The sequence below is a fragment of the Pleurodeles waltl genome, chromosome 8, assembly GCF_031143425.1.
Source record: "Pleurodeles waltl isolate 20211129_DDA chromosome 8, aPleWal1.hap1.20221129, whole genome shotgun sequence".
NCBI classification, from domain to species: domain Eukaryota; kingdom Metazoa; phylum Chordata; class Amphibia; order Caudata; family Salamandridae; genus Pleurodeles; species Pleurodeles waltl.
This window is the reverse complement of record NC_090447.1, coordinates 70,176,392-70,190,538: the sequence shown is the minus strand read 5'-3', so window position 1 is coordinate 70,190,538 and position 14,147 is coordinate 70,176,392. Positions and strand designations below refer to the sequence as shown.

Genomic DNA, 14,147 nt, shown 5'->3' with positions numbered 1-14,147 from the left:
CTTCTAAAACTACAGAAAGGATATATGCAGCAAGAGAAAAGGAGCTATTAATATGCATCTGGAACATTGAGCATTTGATGAATTAACAAGAAGTTAGGTCAATTTGAATTTGCCTGGATCATAAATCTTTGGTACGAAATGAATCCCAGAGAAGGGGCTAGGACTCAATGGCTTGCACTGTTAGGCTATGTTGTACATCAGTGGTTCTGTGTACCCCCACTTTAATCATTACTGGACCCCAAGGACCCTCACTGAGTCATTATTGGAATCAGTGCCTCCCCCCCCCCCACCCCACCCCCACTAAGTCATTACTGAAAGCTGGGGACTTAAACTGCAAATGTTTTTTTAATTTCTAAGCAGCTGCAGACCCCCTGAGGAGGCCTTGCAGACCGCCAGTACCACAGGTTGGAAACCACTGCTCCACATTACTAGAGTATTGTTTCTGAGCAGTCTAAGTGACAGGAAAACAAATCATGGCATTCCGTCATCAGCTGTTCTTTTTGCATTTGTTGTCCTAAGCGGAAAGGGTATGACCAAACTGGGGGCCAGTGCTTGCTATGCCACTGGGTTCAAGCTAGCCTGGCTGATGAGGGGTGATACCCTGAAACCGGGCCCAGGATGCTTGTTTCAGGTCCAGGGAGGACCTGCCCTGGCAGTTCAGGTTGGGCTGTTCTCATGAGGAGCAGGTTCTGGACTGATTTGCATATATGACTGGGATGGCGTGGCAAGTGTAAAAAACAAAAAAAAAAACACAATGGATTTAACCCAGATGTGACTGGGGGTGAATGTTGGTTTTGATCAGCATTCAGTCCATCATCTGTTCTTTCTGCATTTGCCTATATGATTAGCATGCTATTCTGTGTAGGGCTGGAAGTGTGTTGTCTTTGTTTTGACAGTGTGCAGGGAGTTTTCCATGTCATGCATGATCACCACTAGGACGCAGTTATAGGATTGTGGGACGCAGTGCAGTACTCAGTCTGATGAATGAGTAAGTGCGAGATACTGTAGTACAGTTTACGTCTTTCCTTACACTGGCATCTTTTAACAGCTCTGCTGGTCCCTTAAAGGTGTTAATGGCTGTCCTGAAATGTATGTGCCTAAGTTAAAATATTAGTCATTCATGAATTCCTAAGGAATTATGGATCTTTAGTAGATGTCTTTTGGTTCTCACTGCATTGCTTTTAGGACCATAATCGGCAATGCATTCAGGAAATTACTACACGGAAAAATAACTGCTTTAAAGCACAGGTGTACTTTTATGTGAGAAGACCGGAACACATCCACCTAGGTTGATTAGGACCAACAAATAATTCATTCCAGATTCTTTTGGGGGGCAGGGGGGGTGAGAAGCGTAGAAGGATTGTTCGATATGCATTTTTAGAGCTTTGGGGATAACCAACCCTAGAATAGCAGAACGACTCATACAGAGTGACTCATGCATAAAGAGGTAAATGGTTGTAAAACTAGAGATGTGACAACAGAAGAAAGATTAACACAAACTATTTGGATCATTTATTAAGCGTGCCACCACTGACTAAATCGAGACTGCCACAAAAGACATACAAAAACACCATTTGCAACACTAAAAAGATTCACAACAACTTAAATAAGTAAAAATTTCGAAAGCCACAAACAAAAGCCTCCAAGGAGTTTAGGGCTACACATAAGGTATTTCACTCCGGTGAAAACCTGTATACTCCAGTAGTCTCGCTGAATACTTTGAAGCTAAACAAATAATCACTATGATGACGAGACATTCCATTATGAAGTAAATCTATTAGCAGTGTCAAAACGTGCTACTGTGACTACTAAGCAATTAAGAAAAGTAAAAGCATTAAATCAAATCATTAACATTTATAACGCACGCTACTCACCCGTGCGGGTCTCAAGGCGCTAGGGGAAAAAAAGGGGGGGTTAACGCTGCTCGAACAGCCAGGTCTTTAGGAGTCTCCGGAAAGCGGAGTGGTCCTGAGGCTGGTGGGGAGGGAGTTCCAGGTCTTGGCCGCCAGGAAGGAGAAAGATCTTCCACCCGCCGTGGAGTGGCGGATGCGAGGGACAGCAGCAAGTGCGAGGCCAGAGGAGCGCAGGTGGCGGGTGGGGACGTAGAAGCTGAGGCATCTGTTGAGGTATTCCGGTCCCTTGTCGTGGAGGGCTTTGTGTGCGTGGGTGAGAAGTCGGAAGGTGATCCTTTTGCTGACTGGGAGCCAATGCAGGTGTCTCAGGTGTGCGGAGATGTGGCTGCTGCGGGGTACGTCTAGGATGAGGCGGGCGAGGCGTTTTGAATGCGTTGCAGGCGATTTTGGAGTTTGGCTGTGGTCCCGGCGTAGAGGGTGTTGCCGTAGTCCAGGCGGCTCGTGGGTCACGGTTTTTCTGGTGTCGGCGGGGATCCAGCGGAAGATCTTACGGAGCATGCGGAGGGTGAGGAAGCAGGCGGAGAAAACGGCGTTGACTTGCTTAGTCATGGTGAGAAGAGGGTCAAAGATGAAGCCGAGGTTGCGGGCGTGGTCTGTGGGGGTCGGTGCGGTGCAGAGGGCCGTGGGCCACCAGGAGTCGTCCCAGGCGGACGGGGTGTTACCGAGGATGAGGACTTCAGTTTTTTCAGAGTTCAGCTTTAGGCGGCTGAGCCTCATCCAATCTGCGACGTCCTTCATACCCTCTTGTAGGTTGGTCTTGGCGCTGGCGGGGTCCTTGGTGAGGGAGAGTATAAGTTGGGTGTCGTCGGCGTAGGAGGTGATGATGTCGTGCTTGCGTACAATGTTGGCGAGGGGGCTCATGTAGACATTGAAGAGTGTCGGGCTGAGTGATGAGCCTTGAGGTACGCCGCAGATGATCTCGGTGGGTTCTGAGCGAAACGGAGGGAGGTAAACTCTTTGTGAACGGTTTGCGAGGAAGGAGGCGATCCAGTCCAGGGCCTGGCCTTTGATCCCGGTGGAGCGGAGGCGGGTGATTAGGGTGCGGTGACAGATGGTGTCAAAGGCAGCCGAGAGGTCGAGGAGAATAAGGGCGACTGTTTCACCGTTGTCCATCAGGGTTCTGATGTCGTCTGTGACTGAGATGAGGGCGGTTTCAGTGCTGTGGTTGGTTCGGAATCCGGTTTGTGAGGGGTCGAGCAGGTTGTTGTCTTCCAGGAAGGTGGTCAGCTGTTTGTTGACGGTCTTCTCTATTACTTTGGCTGAGAAAGGCAGAAGAGAGATGGGGCGGAAGTTTTTCAGGTCGCTCGGGTCAGCCGTAGGTTTCTTTAGTAGGGCGTTGACTTCGGCGTGTTTCCAGCATTCGGGGAAGGTAGCAGAAGAAAAAGAAGAGTTGATGACGGTCTGGAGGTGCGGGGCGATGATGTCGTCGGCTTTGTTAAAGATGAAGTGCGGGCAAGGGTCCGAAGGGGCGCCGGAGTGGATAGAGTTCATGATGGATTTGGTTTCTTCCGTGTTGATGTGGGTCCAGTTGTTGAGGGTGATGGCCGGGGGTGCGGGTTTGGTGGTGTTTGGTTGGGTCTGGTGTCCGAAGCTGTCGTGGAGGTCGCTGATCTTGCGATGGATTCGCACAGATCCTGTGACGGCGTGGGCGCTGGGGTTGGAGAACTCCTTGACGATGCTGAAGAGTTCTCTGCTGTTGTGGCTGTTTTTGTCCAGTCTGTCGGTGAAGAAGTTCCTTTTGGCAGCGCGGATCAGGTGGTGATCACGGGTAGCGTTCTTGAGGGCGTTCATGTTGTCAGCGGTGTGGTCCTTGCGCCAGGCTTTCTCAAGGGCGTGACAAGTTTTCTTTGATTCTTTGAGGGTGTCAGAGAACCAGAGAGGTTTTTTGGTGTTGGTCTGTCAATGCGTGCGTTTGAGGGGAGCAAGGTTGTCTGCGCAGTTGGAGATCCAGTTTGAGGGCTGCGTCGTTGGGGGTCGATGGCGAGGGTGGGTTGGTTGGCGGCTAGTGCTGAGAAGAGATGCTCTTCAGGGATCTTGTTCCACTGTCGATGAGGGATGGGTTGAGTGCAGAGGTGGCGGGTCTCACGCCGGAATGTGAAGTGGACGCAGCTGTGGTCGGTCCAGTGTAGGGCGGAGGTGTGGCTGAAGAAGACGTGTTTGCTGGCGGAGAAGATAGGGTCGAGTGTGTATCCGGCGATGTGGGTGGCGGTGTTCACCAGTTGTTTGAGGCCGAGGTTGGCGAGCAGGGTGGTGGTGTTGGGGTCGTTGTTTTGTTCCAGATGGAAGTTGAGGTCGCCTAGGAGGATGTAGTCCGGTGAGGCGAGGGCGTGCGGGGAGATGAAGTCGGCGATGGCGTCGCTGAAAGGGGCGCGTGGTCCGGGAGGACGGTAGACGAGGGATCCTCTGAGGGTGGTCCTCGGGTCGGTGCGAATCTGAAAATGCAGGTGTTCAGCGGCGAGAGGGGTGTCTTCGGTGGAGGTGGTGACGCTGATGGAGTCTGAAGACGATGGCGATACCTCCTCCTGCTTGGTTGGTGCGGTCTTTCCTGGAGATCTTGTAGCCTTCCGGGATGGCGGTGGCGATGTCTGGCGCAGAGGAGGCGTTCATCCAGGTCTCCGTGATGAAGGCGACGTCCGGTGCTGTGGAATCCAGGAGGTCCCAGAGTTCGACGGCGTGTTTGTGGACGGAGCGAGCGTTGACTAGGATGCACTTGAGGTGGTTGATGGCGCGTGGGCTTGTGGTCGTGGTAGTAGCGTGGTGGAAGATGCGTTTGCAGGAGTTGCAGGCGAAGGGTCCATGGGTGAGTTTGGAAGCAGGTGTTGGAGCGTCCTGGGTTGAGGGCGTGGAGGGTGGTGGGGTCGTAGCAGATCAGCGGGGCTTGGGAGAGCTTGGGACCAGGGGTCGTGGCGCTGGGCGCGGGCCAGGCGCAGACGGGCTTATCTCTTGCGCGCGCGCCCGCTGCGGCCGCCATATGAGGTAGGAGGGGGGGGGGGGGACAGGTAGAGTGAGAAGAGCTGGGTGAGGGGGGTTTAAGGGTGGAGGGGGGTGAGTGTTAGGAGGTTTAGGAGATTAGGGAGAAAGATAGGAGTAGGGTTGTGAAGATAGGGGAGGGGGGTTGTAGAGGTGGGTGAGAGGATAGGAAGATAGGTAATAGAGGGGGTGGCGGGAAAGATAGAGAAGTAGATAGAGAAATCGATAGAGAGATAGGAAGATAGGAGGAGGTGGAGAGTGAGGGAGATTAGATAGTGGGATAGAGAGATAGGAGGAGTGAGGGAGGTAGATAGTGAACGGGTTAGATAGGGGAGATAGAGAGGGGGATGCGAGTGAGGGGGGGGGATGAGGTAGGAGCAGGAGGGCAGGCGCGGGGAGAGGAAGACGGAGGAGGCAGAAGAGCCGAAGACAGAAGAAGATACAGAAAACGAAGAACAGAAGGCAGAAGACCACAGAAGAAGATGAGGAAGAAGAGAAGAAGAGAGAAGACGGGGAAAAGAAGAGTACAGCAGAAGATTACAGACGAGGAGCGAGGAGGAAGAGCAGAGAAGAAGAAAAGAAGAAAAGAAGCAGGAGAGAGGGTGAGTAGCGCGGGGCAGAGCGAGGGGCTGGGAGGTGGGGGGGTACTTACTGTTAGGTGGGTCTCAGGAACCTGGAGGAGCCCTAACGAAGCTCACAGGACTCATTTTAAGCAGGTTGGAGATTGTGTCCCCAAGCCCCCTAGGCATGTTTTCTGTTTCTCTTGCAAAATATGTAATGAGCTAATCATACCAGGGTCAAGAAGTGGTTTCCCTTATGCCCCAAGAATAAAGTTAGGGCACGAATGAAATCAAGATTTCTTGACTCGAGCAACAACGTATTGTTAAGAACAATTTTCAAAAAGCTGCAATTTGGGTGGAAGATGTGTATCTCCTCACATCTAATCAAACTTGCTTCAGATAGAGACAATTCACCACCGAAAGTGTTAGACCCTCCATTCTGGTTGCTTACAACAATTTTTTTTATTTATTAACTGCATATCAGTGATAGATTATGGTGTTTATTGAGAGAACTGGCGACTTTGAAGCCTAGACATTCCTCATTTTTTGAATTGCGAGGAGCATTGGTTGCTGCAGTTGACGCAACGAAAGGCCATTTTCCTCTCCAATTCTTAACTCGGGCATCGATTCCAAGGCCTTATCTATAATTTTGATATCAGGATTACATGACAACACATGACAAGTTGCAGCTTTATTCTCGGTTTTGTACATTTACAGAACACTCTTCAATACAGCCATTCCCAAGATCACAGTTTGTCCTGATGGGACCCCAACATCTATGACAAGGGTCAAAACGTTGTTGACAACAAATAAGACAGACCTCCTGCCCTACCTTCTTTCTTTTCGTTGCATCCATTCACGACCTGTCTAAACCACACATATTACTGTGAAATTCTGACAGAGGCAGTCTTAACTTTAAGGATTGATCTACCACTAAAATGTTAAAAAAATAAGTGAATTGATTGTATTTTTGTTTCTGCGGTGTCCTGATTGCACTAGGGGTTGGTTGGGGGGGGGGGGGGGGGGGGAGGAGGGAGATACCTTTTTGATTATGTTCTATTTTTCAGTGTTCTTTTCACAAATTATTTTTTAACATAGTTACAAGGAATAGATGTTGTTTGACATGCCTAGTACTAGTTGCATGTCATATCATTACTGACAGAATGATTACAGTGCAAAGGATATTGCATTAATTGATTAATTCATTGGCCAAGAAAATTATTTCGCGTGATTACAAAAAATGTTTTCTAAATGAGTTTCACGTGAATATTGTCCCTTTTTGCCATGGTGAGAGCTAGAACACCAAGCTATCTGCCATTCACTGATAAATTTGATTTGTCACCTTCACACTAATACTTGAGCAGGAATAAATATGGCAAGAGTAGAGAGGTGACCGCCGCACAATACCAGGGACAAAGTGGGGCTGTGAACCTGCCCCATTACTGTTTTGTATAAATACAGACGATGTGTGGGAAACGTTTGTATGCAAGTGGTGGCTAAGTAATGTTCTACTTTATGTCCGTGGACAACACTGTCCTTTTGGATTAAGCACGGATAGGTCTTACCATTATTAAATGCATTGGAGGCTTACACAAAAAAGATAAAAACCTGGTCAGATCTAAGATTAAGAAAATGGAAAATGAGAAGGCACTCAAAAAATGGTTTCTGGACACAGAGTCTACAGAAAAAGTGGATAGCTATGAATAGTTAGTCTTGGGGGGGGGGGGGGGAAGGAAGAGACTCTTCCCCTAGTAAAACCAGAGGTGTGGAATATAAAAAGTTATCTACTTGTCCATAGGACAGGCTGCTTCATAAATCTACTTGTTCTGTCAAAAAATCCACTTGTTTCTTTGGTGCTATGTAACACGGCAACAAATTATGGCAGCAATCTCATTATTTAAAAGCTCTGATAATAGCCTCTCTGATTATGCCAGAGCTAATACTATAATAGGACTGGAATACTAGAAGCTTTCTTATTTTGCCACCTTTACATACTGGGGCTGGAGGTAGCGATAAGCAATAGTACCATGGCTGGAATGCCCTTGCGAGTCTGTGCAAACCTACTACCATGTGTGTTTAAAAGGGTTTTCCCCAGCTCTTCTCTAATCATTTACCATACTGAGAAAGGTTGAACTTTACTCCTGAGAAAAGAAAGTAAACTTGTAAATGCTCAACAGATAAAAAATGTCTAGGAGTATGATTTCCCAGTCTATTTCTGTAATTTCTTGTGAAATCATTAAATACACAAACCTGCACTAATGCAAAAACATACCGTGGCTGCAGTCTTGTGACTTTCTTTTAAAAGAATTTACCCCCTAATCAGGTTTGGCGTTAACCGAACCATTTGTTTTATTAAAATTCTCTCTCTATCCATCTATCGGCTTGCTAACTGTGAATGATGCAGAACCCGCTCCTTCTCAGTACCTGGATACCCTCACAAGTAACACGTTCTGCTTTTTACAAATCAATGTTACACTGTGCTATAATGATCGCAATCTGCTCCTTCACAAGGTACATTTTGGCACATAAAAGTAGTTTTGTCCAGTGCCAAGTATTACTGTGGCAATGTGTGCTTTTTGGGGCCAAAAATATTTCTGATAGTTGTTACAATCCTGAGGGCCCAGCAGCTCCCACAACAATAAAGTTTTACAAAAGCCATGTCAAAATAAGACACCTTGAGAAAACCAAGACTGACCAGCAATGTCGGACCTACTGGATTTGCAAAATGCTTATTTTTTTATGTTCATGTTTCCTATAACTTTGTTTGAACTAGTTACACTGACTTTCCATTATGAAAATGTTTTGGAAAAACTAGAAAGCATCAAGATATTTTACTAAATGATGCTTCAAATAAATGGTACCTAAAATTTTACAGTTCGGCAAAACGTGTTTTTCCCTAGTTGCAGTTTTTGTGAACATTTTATTTTGAAAGCAAAAAAACATCAGTCTTGCTTTCAAGCTTATGCAAATATTTGCATCTAATCAAAGAGCATTCTGGGGGCATTATACATTTTTTTTTTTTTATTTACTTTGCAAACGTGTGTACACGTTTTCTTTTTTTTTTTTTACTGGAACCATTGTCAGTAGTACAGTCCGAGCTTACCACATATTTAGAGCGCTCACCCCAATATTAAAAGCTTTGTATTAACCCAGACAAAAATATTACCTCAACTACAGGCAACTCCTTTCTAAAGTGGTACTGTAAATTGGCAATCAAAGGGTTTGTGCTGCAGGGGTTGGACTACTTGTCTCAAGAACAAAATAAGCCTGAAAACTTGTCCTTGACCCCAAACAATATGTCGTGGTCGTCTGGCTATAGGAATTCCACATTCCTGGACGACAAACCAATGAATTTTGTATTTTCCAAATTAAAATGTAAACCTGTGTAGAAGTCTAGTTGAGAGATTCGCTACCATCACCCAAAGTGTCCCCGATTCTACAGGTCTCAGAGTCTAAAATATCCTTGATGCTGATACATGGACTACTAGTGTTTACTGGAGGTCTAAATGTCTTCTTTGAAATGGCACACTGTAAGAATTACCATGTATGGTCGTCTAAACCTCTTCTTTGAAAGAGCACACTATAAGGGTCACCGCAAAAAAAGAAAAAAAAAAGAAAATAGATAGACAAATAGATCTCCATAGCACTCCCACAGGCTCAATTGTAGTTTGAATTTGTCATTAGGTGGAATTTCTCAACAATTGATGAGGGAAGCCTGATCTTTTTAGACTGTATAAATTACATGTTTTGCTATTAGGTGACTTGACTGTGTCAGCAATATCAAGAACATCCTCAACATGATCTTGTTAAATGTCAGTTTGACTGAGGAGTGTGCGAGCTTCAGATTTCCCCAACAATAACACTGACACAATGTTAAAATACATTATATGACAAGCAGAGCTCCCAAGAGGGGGGTTAAGATGCAGTGGAAAGGGAGAGGGATGCGGACTGGTAGGGGCACTGAGAGAAAACACAATTTTGAAGTCTTTCTAAACAGAGAGGTAAAGTGTGTGTAAAAATACCTGGTGAAATCCAACAAACATCTCCCAATACCAGACTGAAAGCACTTGTACCCAACTATTTATCAGGAACTACACGCGGGGGGAGGGGTCTAACACCCCAATCTCCCCACTTGAAGCTAGGCCCGTGGAGCTTAGCCTAGTAGATTTGACGTAACTATAAGCTAACCTCATCGTTGTTCTAACAAACTGAGAAAGAGTAATCATAATTTCATTTGCGGAGAATACTTATAAGAGCGGAGCATATGCTGCTTCCTCTTTTTGTCATCTTAAAACCCAACAAGACTCAACATTCACACCACTCCTAGAGTAAGAAATGTTTCTTGAAGATTTGATGGATCCACAAATAACAAATTTCACGTAAAATGTATACGTTAGATTCTCTGGGTACAGTGCAGTTCAGTTCATCATACACCAATTCTTATTGTTAAACAATGTAAAGCTCATTTTAAGACACAAACAACTGGGTTAACTTATGTTTTGATGCATCCCCCTGCCGGATCTGCGCAGCAGGTTTGTTTTTTCTAGAATATTCATAAATATTTGAAAGACCAGGTTGGAGATAAAGCTACACAGCGACTTTGCCGATGTGCAGTTGTTTTCAGGTACACAACTATGTTAACTTATTCCTTATATGAATGTTTTTGTTCCCTGCTTTCAAATTTATATTCGCCAATACAACCTAAACCAATCAGCTGAGGCATTACACCCGGTTCAAAAAAAGAAGATTGTGATAAATAAGAAACATTTGCACTGTTCTTTCCAATTCACGATATTATCAATGACAGCTTAATTCAATGCAAGTGCTCATTAGAACGTTTCTACTTAAACGTCTAGCAATAATTTACTTAAGTAGTAAATTATCTGGGGACTCTAGTCCAGCGTTTCCCTCAAGAACAGGAAGGACTTCTGGTAGCAGCAACAAAAGGCTACTTAAACATACATACATGCCTGACGCATAAGCACTAGAGCAAGATTCCTTCAGAGACTAGATACATCGCAGGCAGCATTAGTACACACTTCTTCACACAGGCAAAAAATGATACAAGAAATACACAAGCAAGGCATGGTCAAAAGATGTACAGGCTTCCTTAAGCTGCAGTTCAGACAGCAACACAAACTGTAGAAGTCTATCGTACACAGGTACAAACGGGTACAGAAAGACAGGCAAAGAACATTAAAAAAAAAAAAAAAGTGCACTAGACAATCCCCAAAACAGAACTATCTGATGTGTACGTGCGTCCACCACAAATTTCTATTAAAATGTAGGTCTATAATTTCAGTTAAAGATTTAAAATGTTCAATATTCAAAAAATAATCAGGACTGTCTTATTCTATTCCATGTTTGAACTCAAATTTAAACCAGAACTTAGCTGTTCAACATAGATAGCTTTTTTAACCTCATGCAGTGCAACATTTAAAAGGAAAAGTAAAGAAAGTAGTACCTTAGCACAAAGCGAAAACATACTACTTTCGCAATGACTAAAACAGGACCGAAAAAAAAAGAAAAAAAACGCAATTACCAAGGATTGGCGCGGCTACTCAGGCTTGAACCTGACCCCCCCCCCCCCCCCCCCTTACATCTGAACTCACCGTGGCCAATGTCAACGGGACAAAATTTTAATCACACAGTGAAGAATAATTTACTTGCTTAAACATTGTTTTTGGCTCAACCATTTTTGTGGGCTCTTAATATCTCAGGATACCGGCAACACAGATGCTTCCAATGAACTGCTAGACTCCATGGCAGCTCTTCCAGTCGCATGCCATGGACATAATCAATATCTCCAACCAAGACAAAAGGTATTTCACTAAATATTAGGATTGAGTGAGCGCATGGCTGTAGAGAAACAATTTGTCAACTGTTTAAAGTTCATAACTCGTCTGCCCAAAGCCTGCTCCCCTAGCCAACTTAGACTGGAACTAGGATGTATGAACCTCAACCTGATCAGACTTAGTCATTTACTAAATTGTTACTGACTGACGACTGCCCAAGAACATTCACTTAAGAACATGCTATGGAAGTAAGTGTCAGCCATTGGCACAGTTGGAAAGGAATGAACAGCCTGAATAAATACCATTACAGATCAATTCAAGCTAACAGCAGAAGGTTATATACCAAATCCATTTTACACCATTAAATGATAATTAAAGAAAAGATGTCCATCTTAGCCCTTAACAATGACCATGAATGGTTTTGCTCACTTAAAAAAAAAGCAAATTATTTTATTAAAATCTACACTTCTTAAACAGTGCAGTTTTAAGTAGTTAAAACAGAAATAAAACAGTTACAAGAGGTTTCGTTTCCTGCTACTTCCAACAGCAGATAGAGTCAGCTGAAACACTGACAACAAATATAAACATAAATGCTGTTGCTTGTCTGAAGGAAAACCAGTTTATATCGCTTCTACTTTGACGTCCTCAAAATTAAACAAAAATTAAATAAAACTACTCAGGCCAGCCTAACAACAACTACAGCTATCACAACCAACTTTTAAGCCTTCTACCTATAACAAATTGACTGGCCTAACTCACTGCACAGGACATGCTAGATGCCATATTTGCATTCATATGAAAAGCCAGTTACATACAACTCCCCCTGTAAGTTGGAGTGACTCCAACATTCTTACCTTCAGTAACCACACATCTATTAACACTTCAACGACAACAATAATCAACGCGGCTTGTACAAAGGAAAAAAACTAAATATCCAGCAAATCAACACCCACCTTGAAAAAAAAAAAAAAAAACATGCGACCGAAATAAATACACAGCTTCTACAACTTTGTTGCTAGTCTCAGCACATCCACTTACAAAGAAATAAAATGCATCTATGGTTAAATCACAACATCAAAAGAAGGAAAACTCAACATACTACAATGCAAATGGATAAAGTCAGGAGACTGGAACAACCAAAAGCACTCTATAGCAGACCATACAAAAGAGCCCTCAGAACCATAAAAAAAACCACTTCTTCACGTGCAAAACTGAAGACCCCCCCTTCCAAAGAATTGCATAAAATTCTCGCATAATTTTACAATCCAGAATGGGGTAATAATCATATCAATGCTGCAATACAACTATCAGACTTGCTTTTAAAGTAGTAGGCTTGCCTCAAATTGCACCAAAAGCATGGCACTTTATTACTCACCAGAATAGTCACCGGAGTTACATGACAACTTATCGAATTAAAATGAGGTAACCGTATTATTCGGACGTCACATGTGCAGCACTTGAAATCCACGTTACACATATGTATACGTTTCACTTTCAGCAATGCTGCCCTTTTTCTCATTTTCACCACATCAATACACCAAATGGGGAATCACAATTTTTTTTTTGTAATAGGGTGTGTTTCAATTCATCAACATGGTCATTCAACTCAGCTAGCAAAGACTCGTCACACCCCAGTTAGCAACTGTTCCTTTCTCCCACCCTTAAAGGCACCGTCGAATACAAACACCGGACTTCATTATCCTCAGGGGCTCAGTTAGTTGAGATGTATACATAAATACACCGCCCCCAGCCTTTGAAAGTTTTAAGAAGGATCTTTTGGGAGCTACGACAGCCAACTTAAGTTTGTACTAGTATGCACTGGGCTGAAGGAAACATTACGGGGGCATGACCAAAATGAACTATTTTAAGTTAGTAATTCATAACAAAAGATAACAGTTTTAAGTCCGTAATCATTATCAAGCGCTGGGTGCCCCCGTAAACGGGGGCCCGTGAGACACGGGATGCACCGCAGACTTGTCACTAATGTGAAGCTATACAGGAGTAATATACTAAGGAGCAGCATTGCAAGGCTGCCACGCGTCCCAGGTCCATGGGTGATGTGCTGCTCCAGTCCGGGGTTTTATCCTTTGAATTCTGGGACTTGTAGTCCTGGGTTTCTCCCCAACAGAATAAACAAGACTGCAAGCCTCAGGACGGAAAGGATAAAACCTGGACCGGGGCAGCACCTCACACAAGGACCTGGGAACCTCGTCAGGGCTCCAGCAGCAGCACCTGCCCATCGGCAGACACCGGCCACCGTGAGGGCAGCGGCTGCGGGAGCTCAGGCGGTGTGCGCTACACCCGAGAAGCCCGTGGCGGGGTGGCCCCTGCAGGGCGCCGGCCTCAGAGGCACGGGGCGGCGAGGAGGCCCGGGAGCACACTGACAGCCGGCGGGGGGACCGGCACAGGGCGGTCAGCGCTGCCCAGGACCGCCTGTCAGCCTCCCGGGCCGCTCCCAGCCGGACACTGCCCGTCTCTCCGCGAGGCACCGGGCCCCTCAGCCCCCGGCCGCCAGCACTCACCGTACGTCCGGGCTCCGCGCGCTAACACCTCTCCGCTCCCCGGGAGCGATCCCAAACCAGCGCGGAAATCGAGGAGGGAGCCAAGTGCGTCACCCCCAACAGAGCGCGCGCAGCGTAATGGCGTCACGGGCCTAAGGCAGCTGCGCCGGTCAATCACCCTCGCCCGGGAAGCCGATTGGAGGGCTTGCCCGTCAATTACTTTTTGTTTATCCCAACGACTCTGTTTCGGGAAGCGGAGCACCGAAGCGACGTCAGAGCACCGCCTGCGTCGTACATCCGCGTGACATGTGAAGGCGAAAGAGTAAAAGGACTAGCCTGGTTTGAACGATGTCTGGACAGAACCAACAACATACCCAAGCCCCCTTTCTACGTGGTGCGCATGCGTAC

The 14,147-nt window shown here is 45.6% G+C and overlaps 1 protein-coding gene across 2 annotated transcripts in view; it reads right to left on the bottom strand.

Moving 5' to 3' along the window:
• The window catches only part of NUP98 (nucleoporin 98 and 96 precursor), a 603,720-nt gene extending 589,846 nt beyond the window's left edge, over positions 1-13,874 (bottom strand). For both annotated transcript variants that reach the window (XM_069203729.1, XM_069203730.1), the window contains exon 1: positions 13,761-13,874. The gene's annotated coding sequence lies outside the window, so the exon portion shown is untranslated. The remainder of the gene's footprint in view (positions 1-13,760) is intronic.
• Between the last annotated feature and the right edge of the window lie 273 nt (positions 13,875-14,147).